This window comes from Triturus cristatus, chromosome 8 (assembly GCF_964204655.1).
Source record: "Triturus cristatus chromosome 8, aTriCri1.1, whole genome shotgun sequence".
NCBI lineage: Eukaryota > Metazoa > Chordata > Amphibia > Caudata > Salamandridae > Triturus > Triturus cristatus.
In genome coordinates, this window is record NC_140591.1 from 359,876,759 (window position 1) to 359,899,875 (window position 23,117).

General features: G+C 41.2%; 1 protein-coding gene across 4 annotated transcripts in view; it reads right to left on the bottom strand.

Annotated features, from left to right (window-relative positions):
• LOC146802131 (putative tRNA methyltransferase 9B) overlaps nucleotides 1-23,117 on the bottom strand; it is a 162,972-nt gene that overhangs the window by 81,746 nt on the left and 58,109 nt on the right. For 3 of the 4 annotated variants that reach the window (XM_085621698.1, XM_085621694.1, XM_085621696.1), the window contains one exon: nucleotides 7,009-7,242. The gene's annotated coding sequence lies outside the window, so the exon portion shown is untranslated. Of the gene's footprint in view, nucleotides 1-2,519; nucleotides 2,635-7,008; nucleotides 7,243-23,117 lie in introns of all 4 variants that reach the window. The other variant, XM_085621695.1, reaches the window with a different exon arrangement.

Here is a 23,117-nt window from a genome sequence, read left to right on the forward strand (position 1 = left end):
TGCGGACAAATGTTGCTGCCATTTGTTGGATTCAGGAGGGTAGTGTACACATATTGGATTCATTCTGACTCAGGGATAGGGATATTTGGTAACAATCTTTTCAAGCCACTGTGATTTGCAATGAGACTCCAAAATTGTCATGAGTGTTTTCTTTTGCTGCCTGGTGAAAGGCAACCCAGTTCTTGTGAAACACCTCCTGCTTCTGTTTTATGTGAATCCTCTTTCTTTTTATTCCCCATCATGCTAGAATTTCTTTAATTCTATTGACTGAAATAATCCATGTATTGGAGTTCAGTGAGCCTATTTATGGCCACAGAAATTTCTTTTTCTTGATAATTGTAATTGGTTTTTCCTTTTTACCTTTTTATTGTTAGGCCTTATGGTAGAAATCTTGTTTGTAGCTTTCTGGATAATAAACTCAAAGGCTGTTATTGAGTTTACCTAATCTTTTTTATATGCATTTTGATATGTTTTATTAGATCATAAACTTGGTCAACCAGTTTTGTATACCAAAGTAACCTGCCTCACCTTGAATCAACCTGTACTTTAGCTTTTCCAGTGACCAGTGATGGAGTGTAGATGTTATCACGCATCCATCTTCACCAATTCCCACCTGTGACAAATCAATTTACGACACCTTTTAAATGGAGGAGACAAAATAAATGATATGTCTACCTGCTGAGAGAAATTTCATCTGCACAGTCAGGTTTTAGATACTGCATCGTAAAAGCATGCAGAATGTTAAAATATATGTAAATATGTATACTTACATTTTGAAGCATAAATTATATGCATTGAATAGTGTATTACCTTTACCTGCCCTAGAAACGTGTGTATTGACACTAATTGGTTGTAAAGAATGCCTTTAACCAAGGAACTGACATAGAATGTTATACAGCTTCTGTAACCTACATATATGAACACATATTGAAAAGTGAAATGCTGAAATTCAAACTTACATGGTAATGTACGATTGATGACTTCAGGGCGAGAATTTATTTTTTTAGTAGTGCTTAATACTGACCTGTATTTCATAAGCAAAACCTATTTGAATTAATAAGAAAAGCTAAATGCATTTAGAAATGTGTGCTCTTTAATATTATTAATAGTTCGTGTTTTGCTGTTTTTTGCTTAGGCCTCGAAGGATTTCTTTCCTTAGCTAATGTTAAGTCACGTGAAAACTTCTCACCCAAGCCCTATGGGAACTTTTTGTAATGCTTTCATCTGAATTCTCATTTACAATGGACTCTTTTCTCACATGTTGCACGTTCTAATAGACATTGTAACAACTCTGTTGCATCCCAGTCAAAAGGCGCCTGGGAACGGACTCATGACAAATGACGAAATGCACTGCCTACTTCCGAGGAGGTTACTAGACACTAACTAAATGGAATATAATTATCTTAAAGAAAATGTGAGAAAAGGATTAGTTAACTCTTCTGGATTTGCATATTTTACCTATCACCACATAATAGTGACCAATGAAACTCCATGGTCTGATGAAATCCACACTTTAAGGGGTGTAAACTTGGATTTATTGGAGTATAATTGCCCAAATTCAGGAGGAGTCTGGATGACTGACTGGCTGTCTGACCTTTCACTGGTCGACATGCTGTTCATTTTTCCCTTGATCCACGCATTTTGCTTGTCGTGAACTTTCCTGTTTCCTTGCCCATAATCACTCATTCTGAGTGGCATAGACTAAAATGAACTGAACTTTATGCGAACTGAGACCTTATCCTGTGCTTTCATCAGCTGGCAATCGGGCACAAAGAGATAACCTTTCTCGGCTGAGGGGTTATTCTGACTCCTGATGTGGCAATCGAAGCTGCATAACGGACACAAACGGAATTCTTGTGGACAGAACATGAGATGACATTGATTTGGTTTGTATACGCATCAATGAACCTGAAATTTAATGTGCTGTATGGTTTTCTTTGCAGTCTCCCTTGTTATTAAATCTGATCTATGAATGTATTTGTTTTTTACCGTATTCTTGAGGCATTAGATAAATGTACTTACTATAATACCATTATCGATTCGGTCTCATTCTTTTGGTGCTATTCTTTGTCTCTAGGAATCTATATTCATGGCTGATAAAGGTGTTAAGTTATGTGGCGAAATAGTTTGAGATAACAATTATCTATTCCAGATCCTCATATGATAATTGTTTATTCCCCAAACATTCTAGTCCCTTATAGCTCAAAGCAAGATCCATCGGAGGACCAAAGTGATGTTGGTCGAAGTAGATAGTATTTTCTGGCTGTCATAAGTTAAATGAGGAAAATAGGCCTGATGAATTGATTTTATGCTATACCAGAGAAGATAACTAGCAAGAAAGAGTTTTGCCAGACCCACTTCCACTGGATCACCAGCTCTCTGCTTGTTGAACCTGTAGACCGGTTATCGCGAATTAAACTGCATGGTCACAAGCTTGACAGAAGTTAACACAGACCTCCACAAACTGTGTAAATCATAGGAAGATATTATCCGGTCAATAAAAGATGATCCTTCGTTACCTTTCCTTGTTGGTGCAGCTCGTTGTCTGGGACCATTCTTCGTTTATTATTGCTCCGTTAATTGCACATTAGTGATTCCAAAAGCATTCTGCCTCTTCGGTCTGTTTTCTGTAAGCTGGGAAATAAAGATTCCAGTATATTCCATGCATCTTCCAGTATTTTATTGGAGCACTCCTTTAACAACTCATTTGAAATGTTAGCACTGAAATATCCCATTAATAGTAATCTAGCTTTATTATTGCGCTCAAGTGTGCTTTCAATCAATTCAATAATCATACATTATACTGATGTCTGGGAGTGACATATATGGTGACATTAAACTGATGTCAGGGGGACATAGAGATTGAATAATAGGACAGAGCTTTGCTGTTGATTTTTAGTTTTAGGTAAGTTTATCTGAATTCTTTGCACATTGTGTGAGGGAAGCCATTTCGGTTGATGCTCATGATTGGTTATATATTTTCAGTTTTCATTGACTTGAAAAATTACATAATTCGAGTTGCTTGATGCTTTTAACCCCCTCTTTGAAATACACAAGCTAATCTCCAATCCATGTGCTCTTTTAAATTATACAGTTGAAGCCAGACCTTTTAGGTGATTAATCACACATCGTAGCCATTCTCACGAAGGGTATCCCACTCTTTCATTAAAATTAATGGTATTAACTTCAAACAAAATTCAACCTGTGCAATATAAAGAACCTGTTTTGAAGGGAAGGAGACTAATTTCAACTCAGCTGAGAAAAGACTTAGAAGCTGTGGATTTATTTGCAAGACGCTGAGGATTCTCCGTCTATTCAATCAGATAGATTCATAAGGAAAGAGATCTGTAATTTCAATAACAGAGGAAGGAAGAGTTGAGCCATTCTAGAGATGTGTTCAGAGACTCTGGCATTACTTCTGAAACTGTCATTCCTGTTTCAGATGCCCCTTCCTGCTGAGGGGAGAATGTAGATTAAAATTCGGCACTTTGGGATTTAGATTTCTTAGTGCTACAGCCTTAGCAGAAGAGGGCAGGGTGGAATACATCTCAGTCCCTTCAGCAGCAGCAGTCCCAATAGTAGATGGAGGATTGGCTTCTATGTAAAGTTTAGAGCTGGTGTTCACATCAAATCTTATCCGTTCTGGATGCTTTTTGAGATTCTGTATTTGGTTTAAAAAAAAAATGTACCTGTTTATTTAAAGCTTTATTTCCATGTTGCTCATTATATGTGGACTTATTTTCTTTAGATTCAACTGCCCTAATATTAATTTTCTTAGGTTATTTGAACACTGAGTAGCATGGAGGAGATTGCTATTGGACCTCAGGTTTATCTGAGAATAGTTTCCGTAGTGAATGGACATTACCCGAAGCTGTTGGCTTCTGCTTCTTTATCATTCTTGAGAGGTATCTTCACTGTTTACGTGGTCCATGATCTTGTTTGTTTTGGGTTATCCTCTTTTGAATTACTGTTTTTAGTCTCAGTATTTGCTTATTTTTGTGAGGTTTCCTGTGTGCATCTTGATCGATATTTTTACATTTAGTTAAGGATTCTACTATTGTGGTTAGCATTTCCAGATTGTGGTCTGAGTTTGTGATTTTTTCAAGGAGTGATGGCATTGATTCTAGAATTCCCTGGAGAGTGTGCAATGCTTCAGAAACATGAACATATTCTCCTGTAAGGTGAGGTCATTCAGCCAGAGTTAGGGCGAGCAAGATAGATTATTACTATGAGGAGAGTTTACTTGGTGTACTTTTAACAATAAACCAAGGAATTCCTCGGTGTTTTATTCCTCTATCCCTGGGATAACATACTCAAATCAACATCCCAAAGAGTGAGGTCTATGGAGAATACTCTATTTTGTTGTGGTGTTATTTTTCCTGTTTCCTTGACAATTAATATTTTTGGACTTGAAGGATGTTTATTAAAGGAAGCATTCACAGTGTTCGCTTTAAGAGACATTTCCGGAGTTAGTGGGACATCTGCTGCATTTTCCTTCTTTTTAGGGGATTAATACCCTGTAGATAAAACCTTCCATTTAGGGAAAAATTCAGGCATAGTAGGGAGAAAACCAAATGCCTGCACATGACAAACTTCTTTCCTTCCTCCATTGGCTTTTATTCCTATCTCCTGCCTTTTCAGAAGGATAGAATGACTCATTTGTTTTTTAATAGTCATTGTTAGTATTAACTTAGCATTTTTGGTACTATAGAGAAGGTATTAATACCAATACAATTTAGACTGCTTAGAAAGAGAAGTGTTAGACTTGGCATCTTTGGTGTGGTTTCCCCAGACTTTTTGCCTCTACCTCCTGCATTTTTGATGCTGTGCTGGATTTCGTTTTTGCTGGCTTAGATGCTTTGGGCACTTTGCTACTGCTGGTCAGAGTCAAAGTGCAAGTGCTCCCTGTGTAAATTGTTATTATGATTGGCATATTTGATTTACTGGTGAGCCCCTAGTAAAGTGCACTGAGTGTGCCAGGGCAAGTAAATCAAATGCTACTAGTGGGCCTGCAGCACTGATTGTGCCACCCACATGAGTAGCCCTAAAAAGGTATCTCAAACCTGCCACTGCCGTGTCTGTGCGCAGTTTGTTAACTGCCATGTCGACCTGGCAAGTGCACCCATTTGCCAGGCCCTAACCTTCCCTTTTCTTACATGAAAGGCACCCCTTGGTAGGCCCAAGGTACCCCCATGGGCAGGGGGCAGTGTATGTGAAAGGTAGGACATATACTGGTGTGTGCAACATTTCCTGAAAGTGAAATACTGTCAATTTCGTTTTTCACTTTTAAAAGGCTATCTGTCCCTAAAGACAGAATGGGAAATACTTTGTAACATCTTAGGAGTATAACTTCCCATTGGGACAAGATGGAGAAATTAAGTTTAGGCTCTCTGAACTCAGAATTTAATAACACATCTTTTAGTAAAGATGTTTTTTGAATTATGTGTTTGAAAATGGCACTTTTAGAAAATAGGCATTTTCTTGTTTACCCATTCTGTGTGCCTCTGCCTGTTTGTGGATTGACTGACTGGTTTTGGAGTGACAGGGGCTGGGGATGTGCATTCACTGTAGACAGCCAGGGGTGGGGGAGGGGGGGTTGAGGTGTGCCTGGCCCTTCCTGGATGACTCAGAGCTGTTGTGAATGGACCTTGGCTGAATTTAGAGTAGTGGGAGGTGTTTTCCTTGCACCTGAATAGGGCCTGTCTCCCTTGCATAATATTGTCTCCACCCCCTGTGGTCATACTGCATCAGTGAGGACATAACTGGTTTGGACTGGGCTCAGAGACCCTTGAACAAAGAGAACAAAGACATTTTGGGGTATAAGTGTTACACCTAAAACCCCAGAACTTTAGATCACTTCTGAACTCAAGAGGAACCTTTGCCAAGGAGAAAAGCTGAAGAGCTGTGAGTAGGAGTACTGCCCCTTTGCTGTGTGCTGTATCGGGTTGGACAGCAGTTGGTGTTTCTGCGAAGGAGAGAACAGAGACTGGAACTTTGCTTTGAACCTGCTTGAAAAAGATCTCCAAGGGCCTGTGTGTGCTAGCCTCCTGTTCTGAAGTCTCAGGGACACAAGAGCTTCACCCCCTGCTCCACTCAACTCTGTTGCTGAGAGTTCTGACCTGCCAGGAGGTGCCAGTTGTGGGCCTCTGGAGGTTGTCCCTGCTGCTGGGAGCTCTAAGAAAAGAAGAACTGAAGAAAATTGATGCATCGCTTCTTTTGCGGCTGTTTTTCCGACACAGCACTGCCTTGCGAGAAGAATCTCCACGCATCGCCCGCCACGGCAGAACCGACGCAGCACCGGTTATGGCTCCAAGAACCAATGCATAGTCGGGATCGCGGGTGAAGAAAGGGACGCAGTGCCGCTCAACGCTGCCGAATCGATCGCCGACGCATCCCAGATTTCTACGTATCGCACAAGTGCAGCAAGTTTTTCCGATGCATCACCCGTGGACCAGAATTGTCTTTGAGTTGACGCATCCCTTCCCCCTACAGACCGGATTCAACGCATCACTTCTCCTGCGTGCAGCAGAACTGTTGCATCACCTCCCAAAGGTCTCAGGAACTGACGCATCTCTGTTTCTCAATGCTTCCCATCTCTGCAGCTGTATGGTACATTTTGCGAAATCACATACCCAAAGTTTTCTATGGACCAAGTAATTTGAAACCTTTAAAAAGTCATATTCTTATTACATATATATTGAATTTTTGTCGTATTGGTCTTGAGTTTAGATAAAGATACTATATTTTTCTAAACTGGTGTGGTGTCCATTTGTGGTGTTATCACTGTGTGTTTTGAGTGCAAATACTTTATACATTGCCTTTGGGATACGCCTGTCTGCTTGTGCCAAGATACCAAGGGGGTGAGCAGGGATTATCTAAAGTTTGTATCCCCCTTACCCTGACTAGAAGCAAGGGTCCCCATTTTGACAAAGGTACCTACCTCTGCCAACTAGAGACCCCCATTTCTAACAAGAAGCAATAATAAGAAAGGTACAGCTTAGACCTTACCTTGCTTGGTTTCAATCGCAGCCTCCACCCACAGGGAATGGTTATAATGAAAAGTAGCTCTGTTCATCGAGAATCCTTCAGAGCAGAAATCTCTCCCCATCAGAGAGCCCGGTGTGCTCCAGGCCCGGTGCAATCCAGCGAAGGAGTTGGCATTGCAGCGTTGCAGTGAGGCGTGGCCTACGAGGAGGATGAGGAAGCACCATACAGCTTCCTGTGGGCGGGAACGAGCACGATCTGCGAATCAAGGCAAGAAATTAATCAAAACTTGAGAAATTAGCCCAAATGACGACAAATAATAGTTTGAAAGCAATATTAAACAGGCAGGAGCGGCCCTGATTTCCCTTGCCCGCAAAACAGTTCATTTATGGGCAAAATTTCAATCAACAATAGGCACACAAAACAGAAGCATGCCAGGGGTTTGGGAAGTGTTCTTATAAAAGTGGCTTTTACTTAAAAACATAAGAAAGAGCAGATTAGAAACAAAATGGATACTAGAAAGAAGGATATAAATATTATGTAAACATTCCCACAGTTAATAACATCATACGTCAAGTATATTTGTATTATGTATTGTTTTTGCTGATGGAGGCTTGGTTTTCTAAAAGGCTTCTGCTTTGGCCAAATAGTCACGGACAGCTGATACTGCCCCTGAAAATGGTAACTTTACACTCAAAAACGCAGTTGTGGGAGACCCCACCCACACATTTTAGAGGGCCTTAGGTCTACATCGAAGTGTAAATCTCCACTCGGAAATGGTTGCTAGCAATAAAGAGGAGATTTATACCTAGGTGTAGGAGTAGGTCTACACAGGAATACATTTATTCATGCAAACATACCTTTGTGGATAGGCTCAGTTTTTGTTAGAAGAGGTGGACTTTCTGTGGGTTTCAATAAATAACATTATGTATTTGTCCCTCAAAAGTTTTTTTTTTTCTCTTTAACTTTAACGCTTAGTGGAATGGGTGCGTTGTGCAGATTGTTAAAATGTACTGATATTTGAAAAAGCTCTTTGAAATACAAGTCAATCAATGGAAGAGATATTTCTTCTCTATGGTGGGTTTTAATGTAGCTTATGTGCTCCTTGCTTTTTAAGATCACATAGTTGCATCTACTATACTCCTACCAGTCCAGCACATGTTCTTGCCTTTTTAAAAATATATGGATCAATTGATGTTGATGGCAGGTATGCTTAATATCCAAGTGGAGCTTAAGTCGAGCTGCAGCTAGTAAGAACATGAGAGCACATTAGTTGGGACAAAATGGTAGAGCTCTGTTTGATCCTTCATTCATTCATTCATTCGTACCGTGAAAAGATCAGTTCTGAAAAGTTAAGTTTTATCCTATTCCATTTTCTTCATTAGATTTAATCTTTATTTTACGTGTTTTGTGAACAGTTTTGGAATGGATTGGGACAACCAACAATACAGTGTTACTTCATGGGAAAACAAGGTCTCTTGTGGTTCACCCTCCCTTATAGGACCTGCTTAATGCCTGCAATTTGGCGTTTTGTCTCTTGCTTGAATTGTGGATGAAATATACCTAAATCTTTTCACGCAAGAAGGCATCACAGGCTTGCTTAAGAAGAGGCGGGCGTGTTTGGTTGCCCTGGGAAAATCTGGGGGACAGGCATGTCAGTAGGCACTCTCTTGAAGGGATGTGAGGGGTGTTCCGTACAGGCTGGGTTAATTTTTTAGGTCTTTTGGCAGCTTCTTCACTAAGGGAGAGATTCAGTTTTTTTGTTGTTTTTTTTATTTTTATTCCAGCTGCATAAAATAGCAGCAGATGGGCCTTTTCTTTTTTTTAACCCATGCAATGTAATGAAAGGTGATTTCCCTTCCAGCAACAATACATTGTTTTCCCATGGTAACATGACAATAAATAGACATTTAAAAATCGAGTTGTGCTAGCTATACTGTGCCATTGAGGCTAAACTTTAAGACTGAATTTTAAAAGGTGAAGGTGTATGTGGGGACATGACGACAATTAGGGGAGGATGCACAGAGGTTGACACAGAGGCTCAACTGAGTAATGAATGATCATGCAAGTAGGTTCTTAGAAGCAGGAATCACTTGGGCATGCATTAGCTGGATTCTGAGAGGAAATGCAACTCTTCGTTAGTTTTTAAGGGTGATAAAGCGGGCGTATATACTTCAGATAGGAAGAGGGATGGCTAAGCCTTATTATTGTGAGAACAGACAGTTTCAACAATGTTCATTATGGCAGGGGTAGTTGGACTACAAAAAGGAAGGGCATTGTTTCTTCTCTCAATGAGACATTTAAAGTGCTGAGGGAGTCAGGAGGTGAAGGACAGGATGACTGTATCTGACAATGTTCCTCGTTAGTGCAGATTAGCAAACAAATATTCTCAGCATCAACAGATCCGAAATAGATCAGCAGTATTACACCAAAGCAGTAGAGCACGTCACAGGAGATGGACAATTTGGGGGCAATGGTGCTGGAGCCAGACCATTTGAAGCTAGGCAGTGTAGAGTAAAAGTTTGAGAGAGCAAGGTATAGAAATTGGCTGATGGTGGCATTAGAAAATAGTGAGAGTATATGAATTGGAAGGTCAGCAACAAGGGTCTTCAATGTGGATAAGGAGTTAGGGGCCTGACTCCCGGAGCCAACACAATAGGTAGGACAGGTGAGCCGAGATGGCAAAACACTTTTCTCAAGCAGACAGGAGAGTACGGTGGTCATGTAGACAGGTTTGAATGGAGAACTAGTAAGTCTGGAAAAAGAGTGGTGTCTAGAAAGACACAAATGATGGTCTAGAACGTGGACTGTTCAATTCAGGCTGAACTACTCTTGTAAAGATGGAAAAAAGTGGGCTGTCACATTTTGGATGGTGAAGGTAAATGGTGCACATTTAATAAGAGTTCATAAGTGCACATCCAACTACAAATAAATTGAAATGTCAGTACATAAATTGAGAATAAGATTCATGTTGCAGTTTAAGTAAATGAAATGTAACTTTGAATACATGAGTATAAATGTGACTGAGAACTACATTATAAATTCAAATGTGAAAACATCAGTGCACATGTTTACATAAATTTTTCTTGCTTCTGAAGTAAATATATTTTAATAGCGTGAGGATGGTTGTATCCGGTATCCAAGGAGTTCATTTAATTTTAATATGGTGAAGACACACAGCGTATATGAATCTCTAGTTCTACAGTGAATGCACTTCAGTACCCAGTTAAAGTGCAACACTTTACATTAATAACGTTAGGACACACAGAGTTATGTGGTGCTAAGTGCACATATATATTGTGTATTTTGTGACGTGTAAGGGTGGAAACAAAATTACGGTGCTCAAGAAGCTTATATAAGCAAATGCCTTATTAGCACCAAAGTTTACTGCAAGATATCAGAAACAAAAGCTACCACACAGTACAATCTTAATGGAATAAGGAATCAAGGCTGATAGCCAAGGTGCTGTTATCTGATGCAATCCTCTTTATATTGACCATACTTTCCATGCCTTTTTTCTATTGCTGAACTATCATGCTATTTGATTGTTTTTAGCTATCAGCGTTAATCACTGTAACTGCAGTCCTAGCTATATAAGAGGCCAAAATATGAATTAATCTGTGGTAGTCATTGCTCTTGCTGATCTTGTGAGCAAGGTTTGTGTTCATCCGCACTGCTTTTTATTTAGACTAACTGCTCATAAATATTTACTGCTTCTCTGGACTATTTCCAATATTAATCTGAGGAAAAAAGAAAATAAGTTAATGAAAGTTGACCTACTCTTGAGTTCCTTGTTTAAGAATTAGCACATCCCTTTTGAGTTGTGGGTGTTTTTAATTCTAGCTAGACTCCGTAGATGTGACCAGATATTATGCGATTATCCAAAAAAACAGGGCATTGAGAAGCACCGTCAGGAGAAGGGCTTTCGTAGACAGGAGTACATATTTTTATTGGGCACAAGTTGTGTGCTTCCAAAAAAACCTGCTTGCTCTACATACAGCTGTGAGCGTTTTATATATCTAGCTGCCTAAGCCACCAGCAGTATGTCCGAGCTTTCAGACACATGACATAATGCCATTAAAGTGTCCTACATAACTAGATAACTTACAATCTTGGTCTTTCTCTGGCAGCAGCACAGTTGGGAGGAGGGCAGTCATTAATTTTAGGCTTCAGATTGCAGTTTTGAGATTGAGAGTCCAGGGCAACACTAATCTACATGAATTTATAGGTCTAGCAGGACAGGCACCTGACCTTATGTGATCAACAAAAAAGACTGAGTCCTACTGAGGGAGGAGCCCACATGTTGGTTATCCCAAGTACTGGATTTGGCCAAATGTGTGTGCTTCCACTAAAAAGGCAGCATGTATTGTACTTTTTGGCTTGTGGCAAGGTTTATACTAGAAACAGCAGGACCAAGTTGGTTTTGGTGTCAAGCCAATGATCATAGCTATCGACTTGATCTGTTTATTAGGAAATGTTATGATAAAGGCACAAGGTTTAGCCTATTTATTGTGAAAGTCAATAGGCATTTAAGTGTGGATTTATATTACTTTACAATAAAGCCTAGTGATAGTGATTGAGTTACATGAAATCTCACAGATTACCGTAGAAGGCAATTGTTTTAGTGCTGGTGACCCAGATGTGAGAATCTTGGTTAGGTTGCCTCAGGAGAGGCAGTGTTTTGCTTAGCCAACTTTAATTTTGAAAACCTCAGTTTTTTACGACTGTGTCTGATGGCGGATTTGTAGAAAAGCTTACACTCAAAACTGTAGGCATGAGTTGGGTATGGCGATAAGCTATAGGCTTCATTGGAGCAACGGAACCATAATGTCTGATGCCATTGGTGTGGTCTGCTTATTATGAAACATTACGGCAAAGACAGTTATGGTACAGACACTGTAACTATGCGGCCACCCCACCCACTGTAACACATAGTCAGCCTTACTCACCCAGGTGCACGATCGCGACCACCAGAATCCTTGCTGCTTGCTGTTGCTTATAAATGCTTCCGTAGAAGCCTTTACATAACCCGTAAAGTGATCCCTTATGCGCCTGCGCTACCTTTAGAGGGAACCCTGAATAGACAGACAGTAGTCTCTATGTCAGCAATTCGGAGGTGGCAGGAAAATGGCATCCAGACGCTCGGAGACCTGTATCGTGAAGGGGCACTTATACCCTATGTATCGCTAGTGGAGGAAGAAGGGCTCCCGCCGGGTCATTTTGGTCCATCGTTCACTAGTAGCTTCGCTTACGGCCAAGTGGGGAGACATCACGACAGAGCCACAAATGCATCTCACCATGCAGTACTTACATGTCATGGGGTTGGGCAGGCACCCAACGCGCTGGCTCACAGCCTCACTAAGAACTCATACAGCGATTAGCTTAGACACTCCGCCATAAATGGGAACAGGATTTGGGATGCCAGCTTACAGACGCGGATTAGGCCCAAGTACTCTAGAGTCCGGTACGCATACCTAGGAATGTGCACTTCCGGCAAATACAACTCTATGTAGTTTATAAGGCATACCTTACCCCTAGCCAATATCAATCAGTTCCTCAGTCGTACAGATGCAGTGTGTCAGAGGTGCACTGAAAATGGGGCTGACTTGGCACACATGCTCTGGAACTGTGCCCGGGTGGGCGCTTATTGGAGTGAAGTGGCGACAATATTACACACCTGCACTGGTCAAACGCTATTTTTCGATTGGCCAACCTACTTGCTACATAAATTCCGCAGGACACCTACCTCCAAGGTCAATTCCAGATTCTTAGACCTGGGATTGATAGTGGCTACCCGGCTGATTACTAAAAAATGGTAAGCGCCAGACCCTCCTAGTATAATAGCCTGGCGGCACTCTATACTCGCGTGGGCCAAAGAGGAAAGCCTAGCCGTTAGATGAGAAGAAACTCTACGGTTGCGTAAGGTTCTGATCGCAACATGCTGGGACAGTCTCTATACTGACCTTCAACTCAGTGCGGATGAGATAAATGGGGACTCTGCTGATTCGCACTCTGTGGGCAATTAATACTCATTTAAGTTGGGTAATGTATGCACCACAACACTTTTGGCTAACAGAGCACAAGCTGCTTATATGAATGTATCAATACGCTCTTCAGAGGTGAAGGCGTAGCTGGTAGCCACTGGCTGCAAGAACACCACACGAATTCACTCCTGACAATGATGGGGCAATATGGGCTGAGCAACTGTTACACGTTTATTTGTTCCTTTGGTTAGTTTATGTAATTCCCCCTTAATCTCTGTGCTTCTCTCCCTATATTATTGACACCACCTAGACATCTGCAAGTACCAATGTTACCACCAAGTCTGAATGCTAATTCATGTACAGGCGAACAGTAACAGACATGTAATAATGTATATGATGTACAAGATAACTAGAACTGTATTATCATAATTATTGTCCTGTTTCTATATTCCCTGCCTCTTCTCACAGTCGATCAATGGATGTGAACTATGTTTACACTCACAAATCTGTACCATATACTGTTTCTACTGTCTAGATGATACAGCTGGGACATAAATTAATGCATGCACTGTATCCATGTTATAAACCGCAAGTCCAGTACTACTTACATGCCAGTATTGTATGTGTTGAAAATATAAAATCAATAAAAGATTTGCAAAAAAAAAGAAAAAAATTAAACATTATGGCAAAAGCAGTTGGTATGAATTATTAACTATGAAAAGCATATGGTAAAGCCAGTAGAGATTTTAACAGTTGGCTGTTCTAACTCTGTGTGACAGGCTGTACACTGGAATTTTGTAATCTTTTAAATTACCGTAGTAGTCATAGGTTTTAGCTATTGCCACCAACTCTGACAAACCCTGGGAGTTTTCACTGTGATAAATCTTGTTAGGCCCTGTTGAAAGGGGTTGTATATGGTTCTGAAATCTGTATTTCTCTACATATGTCTAATTTTATAACTGTATGCATGATATTTGCCAGTTTATATACACTTGAATAGGCTGGTGTTGGGTAAAGTGTATATCCAAAAGTAATTAAGTGTCCTTTCTAAAAAAAAAAAACAAAAAAAAACACAGCGTTTTTTTCAAAAGGTAAAGAGAACAAGGGGGGGGGGTTATTTATTATATAGTGGTTCTCTCTTCAGTGAAACTGGCACCTAGAGTTCCTATGTCCAATCTATAACCAACCCATTATTGTGGGTAGGAAGGGAAATAAACCTTTTTTTTTTTTTTTTAATATAGCCCTCACTCACTCCAATAGTGACATGCTTCATTATCGGGCTCAACCCAACTCCTAAAGGTCGGGGTGGGCTCAACCAGGTTTCAGGGAGCACTTATGAAAAGGTGTATGGGTGCATAACTTTAAAGATAACATTTCTCACCTACTCCTAAAGTATCCTTTATTGGTGGAATGGGAGGGAAGGCAAAAACACTATAGTAGGGTATTTAGGATGTGGTGGTACTATTACCCTAAGCTAGACACCAATATGTTTCAGCCCTCTCCAGTGGCCTAGAAAAAGGTCCTGGGCTTTCGTCAGGACGGGATGCAATGAGGTCACTTCCCCCAAAAGGTATGCAATTTTCATGTGGCACATTTAATAATTTTGTTAGAACCAGTCTAATACTTGCCGCTGTTTATTAAGAGGAATTAACCCATGTTAACAGGGTATCAGCTCCCTAGGGGGAGGCCTTGTAGTCACACATTTGTCAAAGGTCCGTCCCTGCTTACAACCTACTTGGTGCTCTGCTCCCCTGTTTGGGTAACGTGTATAGACAATATAAAGGGTAAAGGCTTCACTGGTGCATTGGGAAAAGTCATGCTGGATTTCATAGGTCTGATGTGTTAATTATGAAACATTATGACAAAGCAAGTAGGCCCGATTTACTTATTGTGACAAACATGTTAAATACAATAGGCTTTTAAGGATGGATTGCGATTAGAACTGTGGCAAAGACTATAGGCAGGTATTTTGTTATATGGAATATCACAGATTACCGTAGTAGGCAAGTGTTTTGGTGCCAATGACCCACCAGATCAAACTGTGGAAATAGAAGCTATGCACTACAATCATCCTAGTTAGGCTCTTTTAAGTAGGATTTCGCTTTGCCAACTGTAATTTTGTGCACATTTGTAGTATTTTGACTAAATGCTGGAAGGCTGCCTTGTGGAAATCTTATGGTAAGTACAATGGGCTTGAGTTGGTTATGGTGACAAACCAGTGATAATAGCTAGAAGTCTTATCGGTCCAATAGGAAAAGGTATGTCAGAATCCTTAGGTGTGTCCTGTTTATATTGAAAGGTTATGACAAAACAACCTTGTGTTAAAGACAATAGGTTTTTAAGTGTAGATTGTTATTATAGTGTGCTAAAGTCTATAGGTACCTATTTTGTTACACTGGATCTCACATATTACTGTAGTAATCAAAGGGTTTGGTGTTGATGAACCACGTCAATAAAGCATGGTGATAGTACCGGAGGGCGGTAAACCCTGCTCCTCTGGCAGTTTTGCCCACTTCGCGCTCTACAGGGAGTGTGGAGTTTCTGAAAAATTCCACCAACAGCCGCGTGGCAAAGTTTTTTCTTGCACGTGGCTCGCCAATGTTAAGTTGTCAAGCATCGAGCACTAGACCACCTTCCGGCAAGATTTAACTGTGCAGGCGATCGTGGCAGATCACTACTGCTTGCTCTGAGAAAGCTTCCACTTGAGTAGAAAATCTATTCGAGTAGCAGAAAGAAGCAGCTCCCTCTGGCGTGCCATATGGTGCGCTCGTGTTGATTTTACAGTGCGGGACAAGCTCCTATAGCAAAAAAGCAGCGCTACATACTGCAGTTCCTCTCGCAGAGTTTTTAGGTAGCTCGGCTGAATTCCGTGGAGTGAAACCCCACAAGTTCCGCCTACTCCAAGGGAATTGATGATTTGCACTACGGTAATACCCTATCAATAGGGCTTTTATGTTGTTTTGACAACTGTATTTTGTACATATTTGGAATTTTATTATGGTGTACCAGATAACTGCACTGTAGGAAGGTTTATGAACCAACACAGTATTTCTGAGTTGTTTATGGTGGCAAACCAATGAGAAAGCTATGCCCGATTGTTTATAATGAAATGTTATGATAAAGGTGGCGGGCCAGACAAACATTGTAAAAAGCAAATATTAAAGACAATAGGCATTTAAGGGTAGATTGTTATTGTAAGGAATGTGGTTTATTATATGGTGTGGTTGTGCGACCTGATCGTGTAATACACTCGCGATACCGACTTGGGTCCAGTCAGGCTTGTTTGTTAAACCTTAGCTTAACTCTGGGTAGTTGTGGTTTTGAGCAGTCGGGTTCAAACAAACACATGTAAATCATTTAGAAGTCTCGAAACAACAAAATTAAAAAAATCACACAACACAAAAAAAAAAACTACACCCATTTCTAAAAATAGAATTTATTTTTTATGAATATTTAGGGCCTCATGTAGGTAGCCCAATACCGGTCGGTAACGGCCGATTTTCGGTAATTATACCGTTACCGACCGGTATTTAGGCTTTTGATATGTAGGGGTATCATTTCTGTATTCGGTAATTTACCGAATCGGTAAAATTACCGAATCGGTAATTTTACCGATTCGGTAAATACCGAATACAGAAATGGGATGTAGGGGGAGTGTGTGGTGGGTGTGGGGATTCGTTATTTACCACCAACTGAAAGTTGGTGGTAAATGACGAATGACTCAGTTATGCTTTTCTTGGCCCTTAGATGTGTGCGATGTGGCAGACACACATGCCCTCAGGGCATGTATGTGTGCCACATGTGCACACCTGCACGAATCAGGGGTGCAACAGGGTGTCAATGTGACACCCTGCCATCCTTGATTGAGCTCCCCCCATTACCGATTCGGTATTTACCGATTCGGTAATGGTAACTGGCATCCCATTGATTCCTATGGGCCTCCTGGCCCATAGGAATCAATGAGATACAGGTTACCATTACCGAATCGGTAAATACCGATTCTAAAATACCGACACTTACCGATTCGGTATTTTTTTACCTACATTACATTTACCGATTCATAAATACCGAATCAGTAAAATTCGGTATTTAAGAATCGGTAAATGTAATTTACCTACATATGGCCCTAGGTCACTAAAACAAAGAAAATCGACCAGAGGGTTCCAGAGATATAAAGTTTTGAGTAAACCAAAAATCACTGCAAAGTTCCAACAAGTATTGGTAACTGCAAAGCTTGAGAACTTTGTAAAACTTCTAAAAAGTTGTTTGGCTACTATGGCCTGCTTTGAGCGACCAACTCATGAGGGGATCAAGGGGTGGGGGGAGAATGTGAAGGTCAAGGGGGCCAGAATGAAGGTGTATGACTGATACTTGTCATCAAAGCAGTCTCACGTCCAATTCCAGGCTCTAAGGGTGAATCGCCATAGACTTTAACGGAGAGGTCCTGATCCAAGGAATGCAGGATGCTGAAGATGCAAAATTCAGAGAACACTGTGCGGTTGACAGGGACTTCCTGAGGTTACGTCTTGGTCCACGTTCCATGGCCCAGGTTGGGCAACTTTGGCCACAGGAGTCGATGTCTCCCAAAGTCCTCTTTGGTTCCTCAAAAGTACAGTTGCCACTAGAATGCTGGTCTCCCGTCACAGCGAAACCAGACTCTGGTGCAACTTTTGAGCATCTGCACTTGGTCGTTCAGGCTGCACGTCAGTGATCAGGTGATTGTGGCTAGAGATTGGCCAGAAAAGGCTTCTTCAGCTTTTGTGTCCCTGGTGCTGCAACAGAAAGTCAGCCAATGGACTCTTGGAGTTCAGCGCTTCTGTCTGGCTTTTCCACTAGCCAGGCACCACAGGCACAGTCCTCTTTGCTAGCCCAATAATCAGCAGGTGCAGTCCAGTGGTTGGTGCAGCCTCTCTTGCCAGGTCCAAGGAACAGCAGGGCAATCCTTCAGTCCTCTTGTCAGTCCAGATGTGATGAGATCAGGGTGCCATATTTATGCCCAGAAAGTGCGCTTGTGGGATGCGGTGGTTACTAGCCAATGGGTTACTAGGACCCTTCCTGTCTGATGACAACTTCTACAATGTGTGAAATTTAGCTTGCCCTGACTGCATTATTCTGCCCACTCCCAAAATGGCATACCCCTCTCTCAGTGCGAGGAGCATGGTAGCTTACCCTAGAGGTGTGTCTTTCTGATGTCTTCACGCCCACAGAAAAACTGGATTGGCAACTGGTCCGACTTCCCTGTCCCTGATGCCAACCCGTCTAGCTCAACATGCTCATGTATGTCCACCATTCAAAGGCTGATCCCTCTTTGAAGCTCGCCTTTTAAGCTCACATCCTGTGTGGCCTCCTGCCAGGGAGAGGTAACAACTCTTCCAATGGCAGGCCTCTATTTTTCCCACTGCTGGGAGTCATTCACACGTCTCTCCAGGAAGGCAGAAGGCTGTCTTGTGGCCAGCATCTACAAATAGCCAATGCAAAACGTGGGCAACAGAGTGGCAACTTTCTAAAAGTTGCATTTACTCAAAAGATGCATTAAATCCGGCTTGGGCATCAAGTCTGGTTTAATGTGATGGTTATTTTGATGCCGTGAAGTATAAACTTTAGCAGTCCCATTCCGAATTTAGCACAGCTGAGTCATCAACGTGTAACCTGTACTCACCAAATGGATGAGTAACTTTTCAGCAATAAAAAAACCTACAATTTGGGGGTTTTACTGTTAGGATATAAATAAACATGTCCTACTTTTTAATATACAGCACTCTGCCTTAGGACTCAATAGGCCTGCTGAAGGAGTGACATATATATTAGAAAAGGGAGGCTTGGGCTTTGCCATCAGTTTAAATGGCAAAGTTGTGTTAGCAGTTTAAAACTGTCTGCAGTGGCACGCTGAGACACATGTTTTCACGTTGTCACTTCCAGTGTGGCACAATAAGTGCTGCAGCTCTAGTGGGACACTGACGGATCAAGGCACCAGCACTGAGATCTGGTTGGCAGGCCTCAGTGCACTAACAGTTATTACTCTGTATTGTAGCCTACATGGAATCTCATTGATTACTATAGTTGAGAGGTGGATGGGATAGGGAAAGGTGGATGGGATTGGGAGAGGGGGGTGGGCTGGTAGCCTGCTCTGACAAACCATGAGGTGCATATAGAAGATTTTTATAGTCAGAATCCTTGTTACGCCCTCTTAGGAGAGATAGAATTTTGATTTGCCAACTGTTTTAATGTATACTATGCAATTTTATGAGTATTTGGCTGATGGTTGCCTTGTGAGGAGGTTTATGCACAGTGCAGAGGCCTCAGTTGTTTTTCATTTCTTATGCTCAGTGCAGGAGGCCTCAGGCTTTTCATTTTTTGTAACACACTTTATTCACATTTCAGGGCAATGTGGTACAATCACAGTAATAGTCAATGGAGTGCAGGCTCATTCCTGGCAACACGTAGGGTAATTGACAATCGTACATTGAAATTAAAAGTATTTCACCTATGTCTGTGTGTGATCTAATAGGAGGCATGCATAGGTACAAGTGATTATATCCTCTTGCATAAACAAATAAGATAAGTAGGTCACACACACTTAAAGGAACAGTGGCAGGAAGGGGCCTCAGCTGGTTATGGTGATAAGCCAATGATGACAGATACAGGTCTGATTGGTTCACTAGGAAAACAGATTTCTGTTGCAGTAAGTCTGATCTTTTGTATTATGAAAAGTTATGAAAAACACATTAGGCCTTACATATTGATTGTGAAAAGCAGATGGTAAAATCAATAGGCATTTAAGGTGCATTAATATTTCTATGTATTAAAGCCTACAGAAAGATATTTTGTTAGATGAAATGTCTGATTACCTTTGTAGGGAATGATTTCCATGTTGAATGCTGCCTCCGACAAACCCTAGGGGCAGCAGAGTTGCCCTTTAAGTTGCTAAAATCTATTCTTAGCTATCTGCCAGGATCTTGCAATAAAAAATAAATATCATTGAATAATGTATGCATCCATATCTATAAATATATATGAACATAGATACATACAGTGCCTTTGGCTCAGCTCTCTTCTACTATTGGTCTGTCATGTACATTCTACTTCCATCCATGACAACAAACTGCATGGGGTAGTGGTTCAGTTCACATAAGTCATTGGCTTGCTTGCACTTTGAATGACAGATTTTTCTGATCACATATACATCTACCTGACAATGAGTGTGATTCAGTGACACGGCTGGATGGTCAGTCCTTTAGTTTTACATATTCTCCTTTTATAGTTCCCCTTTCGTTTCTCTTTGTATTTTAATTTTGCTTAACAGGATACAGCACTCACTCCGGGGACAGTGCTAACAGGTCAGCTGGTTGCTGCTGATTTCATCTGCAGTGTGCTACATCCCTAGCGGCCAAGGCATCCTGCAAGTAAAGAAGCGCATTAACTACATTAGCTGCTCACCTCCGGAGCTGCACAGTTTGGGGACAGCAAAGTCCCTGTAGCTAACAGTATGCATATGATAGTTTTGTAGCAAGCGACCCCCCTATGATCAGGCAAAGAAGGAACAGGTCCAGATCAAACAGTAAAAATTCATTTATTAGCCCAGTTCTTTCTTGGTATCTCGAAGCCAAAAACAGGAAACAATATCACTGTTTGCAAAAACGGAGCAGGGAGCCCTCCATGGTATAGCATGTCCTAGGTGGTAAATCTTCATTCAGCAAATCTACCATTTGTCTGAATAACACATCAGGAAGGGGTTGTAAATACCCACCACCACCATTTTATCTGTTACAGTCAAATCTTAATGGTGTGCAAACATCTATATTCCTGCACGTCCTTGATAAGGGGTGGGACTGGACTGCTGGCATGAGGGATTGGAGTGCTGGGAAATTAGACGGGCAGGAAGTTAAGGGACATAATGCAATTTTACTTGAAAAAGTACATTCAATGAAAGGGTATAAAGAAGGGAGTTAAGAGCAGTAAAGAATGCAGGAATACTTGATAACCGGAAGGAAGGATGAAAAAAAATGAAACCCAATTACTTTATAAGCATTGGAAAACACCATCCTTGTGATAAAGTTCAGAGCAAAAAAGGAATACACACTAACGGCTGATTTAAAAAAAAAAAAAAATTAAACATCGAAAAACACTGAAAATAACCGACAAGAATTTACAAAAAATAAAAACCGAACACAGGAAAGTTACCGATCAATGACAAATGGCACTTTGATTCATAAGCCAACCATACTGACATTACAAATGCTGGTCTATATTTCACATTCTCTTACTCTTTAAATACACAGAGGGACCCCTTCTCAAATAAATTAACGAAAGAGAAAATGACTTTAGATAATTATGAGTTCCCAGATCACAAAATAAATGAAACAGGACCACAAAACTTCATTACCTAAACACAAATACATCTCTTTGGTGAACATGCCTCTGGGAGCAATTGATGTCTGCATTGCACAACCCTCTCTTGAGGTTACCGGACACCCGACCTCCAAGAGAGTTTACTTTAAACTAGGTCAGGAACCATAAATGGACAAATGGGCAATAGATCTCTAGGAGAACATAATATATATCCGAAATACCCAACAACAATAAAAGATACACACAGCTATAGCTCCACAAACCTTCAGTGTCTTCAGAGCTGCCGCCTTAGTGGAAAGAGGTTGTTAATTAACTGTGCCACCCTGATGGACGGCAGGCCGCCCACCATAGTCTAAATTAAGCCCTTAGTCAGATACTCCCTACATTAAACACAGGTCTGAAACTCTCAAACACCCGCAAAGGAGAAGATTGAGTGGGCATACACTATCTATCTGATGACCTGGCATTCTGCTTCAGGAACCTGTTTTACCTAGAGGAATTGTTTCATCAAGAGGGCTCTTCCCCATAAGCACCTGCTTGGCTTATGAAAGGTTGAGGAGCACTTTCTCACTTTTGTCTGCAACCAACATCTAGTTGTTAGAATCTAGCTCCCAAATTTGTCACCACAAAAACTGGCCAAGAGAGTCTGCTGCGTCAACCTGACTGCTACACATACTTGACTAACTTTCGAAAGCACCAGCTCCTACACCAAGACTTTTTTTTAAACTCAACTTTTCTTCAGCGCAAGCCAAGCCTCTGAAAGTCGAAACAATCTTTATCAGACATCACATGCAAGTTGCTCAGTAAATCCTCCTTTCAGTGCATGTCAGCCTAGTCCACTGAACGCAAGGCCTTAATATTGATCACAAATGACCCCTACAAAATACGCGTAGGCTAGGATTCCAATCCTAAATTCATCAGATTTCTAAAATAAACTTTTTTGTGATTCCAAACGTCTCATAGGATGCTTACAGTTTACCTTTGAGCAGTAATTAGGTGAGGTAAGTTTTTCCACTTGAAACACATCATCAATATATATGGTATGCTTGGTTTAATGCACTCAAAAGCACCTTCTGGAGTGTTAAGCCTTCTGCTTGTCCAAGCTATCAAAGGGAGAACCAAAACACACATTCCAGTATATTTGGCACGCCTCTCTTTGTAAACAGCCGAGTCTCAGTGCAAGTTTGGCTCTTCTGCTCGTCTCTGCTGGAATAGACAATAATTTAATTTGCTCACATCACATTGTCCAAGATGAGCATGCCATGATCAGAAGATTTGGGGGCAAGGCCCCCCTACAGCATATGACAAATCTGAAGTGTGCAGGGTGCATTGGTGTATGAAGGTACGTGTTTTTTAGGTCAAATGTAGCCATAAAGTCGCCATGTGGGAAAAGTGGAATAACAGCCTGTAGAGAACCCATATGGAAATGTTCTGAGACGATATATTGGTTCAGGGGTCTGAGCGCTAAGATTGGTCTTAGTGACCCATCTTTCGTGGGAATGAGAAAATGCAGTAAATATACCCCTCGTCACTGCTGTTGAAGTGGGACAGGTTCTATAGCTCATTTGAGAAGGAGGGCTTTGGCTTCTTGTTTGAGAAGTGTTAGATGGTCTTGTGACAACCTTTGGGTGTGAGGAGGGATATTGGACAGTGTAGAAACTAGCTCCAGACAACAGCCATGTTGAACAATAGCTAGAACCCATTGGTCTGTAGTGATGGATTCCCAGACTATGTGGAAATAATGTAGTCTGCCCCAGACAGGTGTGAAGTGATAGAGGGAAGGATTGGGTAGTCACTGCT